At 39.1% G+C, this 6000-nt stretch overlaps 1 protein-coding gene across 1 annotated transcript in view; it reads right to left on the reverse strand.

Annotated features, from left to right (window-relative positions):
• The window catches only part of slc6a4.L (solute carrier family 6 (neurotransmitter transporter), member 4 L homeolog), a 62326-nt gene extending 56588 nt beyond the window's left edge, over window positions 1-5738 (reverse strand). The window contains exon 1 of the mRNA XM_018246085.2: window positions 5252-5738. The gene's annotated coding sequence lies outside the window, so the exon portion shown is untranslated. The remainder of the gene's footprint in view (window positions 1-5251) is intronic.
• Between the last annotated feature and the right edge of the window lie 262 nt (window positions 5739-6000).

Raw genomic sequence — 6000 nt, forward strand, 5'->3', positions numbered from 1 at the left:
AGCATGCTCACGCCCAGGGCAAGGAGGTTTAAGATGAAGGCAGGAAGTCTGATACAGAAGCCCATGTGTACACAATAGAAGGAAAGAAATGCTGTTTTTCTTTTGACAGAAGACTCCAGGCAGCATTACTTTGAGAGTTTACTGGTGTATTTAGGTGGACCTTTTTTTGATAAGGCTTACTTGGTTTTAACCTTTCCTTCTCCTTTAAAGGAACAGTAACACCAAAAAATAAAAGTGATTAAAAGTAATTTAAATATAATGTACTGTTGCCCTGCATTGTAAAAGTTATGTGTTTTCTTTAGAAAGACAACTAAAGTATGTAAATAGGCTACTGTGTAGCCACGGGGGCAGCCATTCAAGCTAAAAAAGGAGTAAAGGCACATGCTACTTAGCAGATAACAGATAAACTCTGTTATAGAATACAATGGGATTCTACAGAGTGAATCTGGTATCTGTTATATAACCTAGGCTTGGAATGGCTGCCCCCATGGCTACACAGCAGCTTATTTATATAAACTATAGTAGTGTTTCTGAAGCAAACACGCCAGTTGTACCAGTGCAGGGAAACACTACATTATATTTTAAATACTGTAAATGATCTGCGAAACGCCTGGAGTAAGTTTTATTGTAGATCAGAGGCAATAATCCCAAAGGGACTCTGAGGGACACAATAATAAACAGAAGAATAGACATATAACATAATTAAGATGGCCATTAATCCATCTGGTTTAACCAATGTCAGCGTAACACTGTCAGCAAACAAATAACCAGCAGCTGCATGAGTTTCTACCATCTATAAATTCATCATCTGAACTTCATTGTAGGATTGCCACATTTGCGGAAATAAATACCAGCTTATCCATCTCTGCTTCGTTTCCTCCCTATTATTAACATTGACATCAGGAATCATATTGACTGGCCAGGTTCATCTCCTGATGGCAATCGCAGTGGGGGTTGAAATGCATGGAGTGTGCAGAGAAGTCAAATTTCCTGCAGGATAGCGTCCCTGATATTTGATATTATCATTTGATATTATCTTTCTGCAACCTGGGCCATGGGGAACATTAATTACATGAGTGAACTGCTTTCTATTGACATTATTATTACAATTAATTAATCAAGCACCACCATATTCTGCAGGGCTCTACATTGCATCATGGGAGAATACACAGAGCTTGACAAGCAGGAAAAAAATCATTTGCAACCAATGGAACAAAGTACAGGTACAGCATCTGTTATCCAGAATGCTTGGGATAAGAGGTCTTTTTGTAAGTGGGATCACCATACCTTAAATTGATACTGTCATGGGAAACAATTTTTTTTTCCAAAATGCATCAGTTAATAGCGCTGCTCCAGCAGAATTCTGCACTGAAATCTGTTTTTCAAAAGAGCAAACCATTTTTTTTTTATATTTAATTTTTAAATCTGACAATGGGCTAGACATTGTCAGTTTTGCAGGAGCCCTTAGTCATGTGACTTGTGCTTTGATAAACCTCTGTCATTCTTTACTGCTGTACTGCAAGTTGGAGTGATTTCATTAACATCCCTTTCCCCCTCAGTAGCCTAACAACAGAACAATGGGAAGGTAACCAGATAGCAGCTTCCTAACACAAGATAACAGCTGCCTGGTAGATCTAAGAACAGCACTCAATAGTAAAATCCAGGTCTCACTGCGACACATTCAGTTAAATTGAGTAGGAGAAACAACAGCCTGCCAGAAAGCAGTTCCATCCTAAAGTGCTGGCACTTTCTGAAAGCATACCTTCCAACTGTCCTGTTCTCAGCGGGACAGTCCCGCTTTTGACAGCTCAACCCACGGTCCCGAGTTTGTTCAGGAAATTCCCAACTTTCTCTGCACTGAACAGACAGAAAAAGAAATAAAGTTTCTAACTTAATTTGCCAGAGAGCCCAGAACAGCTAACAGGTGCAAATAAGATACTTTGTAACAATTTTGAGATAAGCAAATAGGTCCTTTGGGAAAAGTTAGACTCACAGCTTAAAGGGCAATTCACCTTCATTAGCAAAACTGTAAAAAAACTGAAAAAAACACAGAAATATGTTCAAACTTTCCTAACCTGCCAAATTTTGTAAAATGAGCATGGTAATTAGGGAGAGTGGCGCTACGTGAATTATTTGTTGTGTAAACAGTGTAATATAGAAATAAAAACTACATCATAAAAATAATGACAGAATCCCTTTAAGTCTGCTAAAATGTATTTAAACACTAAATAAACCTAATAGGACTGTTTTGCCTTCAGTAACGATTCATTATATTTTAGTTTGAGTCAAGTACAAGCTACTATTTTATCATTACAGATAAATTATTAAATGGAGTCTATGTGAGCTGGCCTTCCTGTAATTTGTAGCCTTCTGGATAATGGATTTCCAGATAGCAGATCCCATACCTGTTTAAACAAACCATCTCAAATCATCTATGAATCTGCCATTACAACACCAGGCAGAGGTTTCTACAGCTGCACTATGCTCTCGGTGTTAGATATTTTCAGAAATTACTCCAAGCTGCATCCCACCAGCTGCTGTTGAACTACAACACCCAAATGCCCCAACAACCTATAAGCTATTGACTGCTTGGCAATAGACCCCATCTGATAGAGTTCCAGCCTTTCTGTATTACAAGGGCTCCACCTTCCCTAACTCCTGCCCTGAATATGGCAACATGCAACTGTCATGTAGAAGATGTTGCATTCGATCTATCAGTGATGCCAAACTGGCTTACTGGGAACAAAATATATTCAGCTTCTGAGGTCTTGCAAATAAGTACTCCCTTTGGCAGGCAAACCACTGGAGCAAAAATGATTTAAAATTTCAATTACTAAGGTGAATTATATCTTTATTATATCAGAACTGTGATCATTTTTATCTTTTGGCATCCATTCCAATGCAATTATAATGTATGGAATGTTACTGATATAACAAAAAGGTCAAGTCTAATTCATGTTACCCATTTAAATCCATTAGATAAACCACAATCGCAGATTGTAACTGAAAATACTTGTAACGGTATGGGACCTGTTATCCAGAATGATCGGGACCTGGGGTTTTCCAAATAAGGGATCTTTCCATCTTTCCATAAATTGGATCTTCATACCTTAAGTCTACTAGAAAATCATTAAACATTAAATAAACCCAATAGGCTGGTTTTGCTTCCAATAAGGATTAATTATATCTTAGTTTGGATCAATAGCTTTAATAAGGTTTTTATTTTGAACAATACAAATAAGGCACCTATTATCTCAATACAAGTCAACACATATTCATAATCTATCCTTCCGTTTCATTCTTTTCGTTTATATATTTATTCTGTTAAAGCTACATAAGAAATAGTTTTTTTTAAAAAAAAAAAAATATAGCAACTTAAATTCTCTTATAAATAAATAAATATAATATTTAAGTAATATTTTCCATGGAGTAACAGGCTAACAATGCTTTTATGGATGTAGATCAAAATGGGGCAACATCACTTAAAGTAGACCTCGCATTGCTAAAGTATGGGCTCTCCTGGTCTATACTAAGGGGCAGATTTATCAAGGATCCAATTTCGAAGTAATGGGAGTTTTTTCGAACTCCCATAACTTCGAAATTCGAATAAAAAAAGGCCAACTGAAATTTATTTTTAAAAAAATGTTTGCGGGTGAATAGGCTGTATTCGATAGTTCGAATTGAAGTAAGTTGTATTCAATGGAATAAGATTTAAAGTATTTTCAAGAAAAACCTTTGATTTTTCAAAGTCCACCAATTGACTGGAAGGTCTAGGGGGTCCCCTATAGGCTAAAACAGCCGTTCAGCAGGTTTTAGATGGCGAATGGTTGATGTTGAAGTTTGAAAGAGACAGTACATGATAAATTTCAATATTCAAATGGAATTTGGACTATTCCCTAGTCGAATTACACAAAAATAGCACGAAATTCTAATTTTTTTACTTCAAATTTTCAATTCGACCCTTGATAAATCGGCCCCTAAATGTACTGAATTAAGCAGCTCCCGGTTATTTGCATTACTTTATATATCATCCTTCATAAACACTTTCCCACAATTATACTCATTTCTACATTCCCAGTATGTATTCCTTATATCCCATAAAAGTCACCATTTCATGAACAGACTTTTCCCATCCTTATTTAGAATACTTATCTAGAATACTAGTCCTGTAACTCATTTCAGATTCTCTGTGTTGCTCCTGCTGAATGAATTTGTAGCGTTGTCAAACTTTCACCCTAATGAAAACAATGAATCCTGCCTGATAAGATACACTCAGGAGTCACATCCCGGTTCTGCTAGGGGTTCAGGGCTGTAGCAGAGAGTGGAGGAGATGAAAAGACGCCACTGAGAGCACAAACTGACAGTTAGGAGATCCTTAAGGTGGCCATAGACGTGCAGATTTACATTCCTATTGGACAAGCGATTGTTTTCTGAACTGACACTAACCATTCAGATCAAATAAAAGAGTAAAAGAACAGATCAGACGATGTTCTGCCCCTGACAGCAACCGTACGAAAGTTATGTCCAACAAAAGCTGGTGACAGTCTCCCACTGAAAATCAGCAGATCAGCAATAGATATTATCGGCAGCCGACAGAAATTTTCTAACCTGATCGATCGTCTGAACGACCGATCGCCATGGCACAAAAAATGTTGGGACACTCCACACACGGCTGGAAAATCGTACGAAACTGACATTTGTACGATCAAATCTTTGCGTCTATGGCCACTGGGTATGTTCCAGAGGAGTCACCTCTCTGTCTGTCCAACAACTTATGGAAAAGTTCTATGGTTGTACTGAGCTAGGGACAAGCAGTACTTCTGCGCCCTCTGTAAATTGGGTTTTCAGGTGCCAGGCATCATTGGCAGCGCACACAACAGAAACCCCCAAACACATTCTTCCATTTCCTAATTCCTTAACCTTGTGTCTCAAAGTTCAACTCCCAGCATGCTCTCAACTTTAATTATCTGTTTAGCCTTCCAGCCTCTCTGAGGAACCCAAAGTTAGAATAAGAGTAGAATATATTTTCGAGCTACAGCAGTGACAAATGCAAATGCTGTAGCATCAACCTACAATCAAAAAAATAAGCCTAAATAATCAGAAGTGTTTAGTGGGAACTGATTCCATAGTCCTCTGGGGGGAAACTTGATTAAAAGTAGCTGATCTGACTTAAAAAATAAAGCTTCTCATACACACACAGCCCACATGATTAATAGAAATGCTCCTGGGAGACAGAGAGAGAGAGAGTTACCTGAGTATCCCCTGTGCAAGAAGCAGGTATGAAAGTGTTCCAGGCTAGGGCTGTGCTGTCCCCACTCCACCACCTGCTCATTGAGATCTCAGCTGCAACAGTGTAGGGATCAGCATGTTGCAGAGCTTTTTGTACACCAATCCCCCCTCACATGGTCTGATCTGCAGATAAATCCACCGCCACAGGGCTCTTTAAGACATCTTTGCGTCACTTTCAGACATGTAAACTTTTTTTTCGCTTGGAGACGCGACTCACACGCGCCCTCTAGAGGCTGATCGCTGAGATGACGCCGGCCAAAGTCTCCGCGGAGGGAACATAAACGACTTCTCGTTAAATACGAGCGATTTGTAGCTGCTGCAGACGCAGACATGTCGCCCATAGTCCGGGCAGCGCTAAGTGGAAGCAATTCTGTTGACAGTGACTTCAGTCTGCAATTGAATCCTATCGCCCGATAATATACCGACTATATACCCTCAACCTGCTGAATAGTCTTCATTCTGTGCAAACAAGTCCCCTTTTATTTAATTCCAGTGCCCCAAACTCTCACCCTCTCTACACCCTTAAACTTTTGCAGTCAGCGGCAGGATCTCGGGTTTGGTGGCCCAATTACTAAGGGCAAAGTGCAAAGTCCTTGCGCCGAGCCGGGAGAGAAGAAGAAGAGAGATTAGAGATAGCGCTGTTTGTATTGGCACAAGGCAGGGATCTGTGGGATTATCTCTGATTTCATCTTTCATTTTCTCATTTCCTAT

This window comes from Xenopus laevis, chromosome 2L (genome assembly GCF_017654675.1).
Source record: "Xenopus laevis strain J_2021 chromosome 2L, Xenopus_laevis_v10.1, whole genome shotgun sequence".
NCBI lineage: Eukaryota > Metazoa > Chordata > Amphibia > Anura > Pipidae > Xenopus > Xenopus laevis.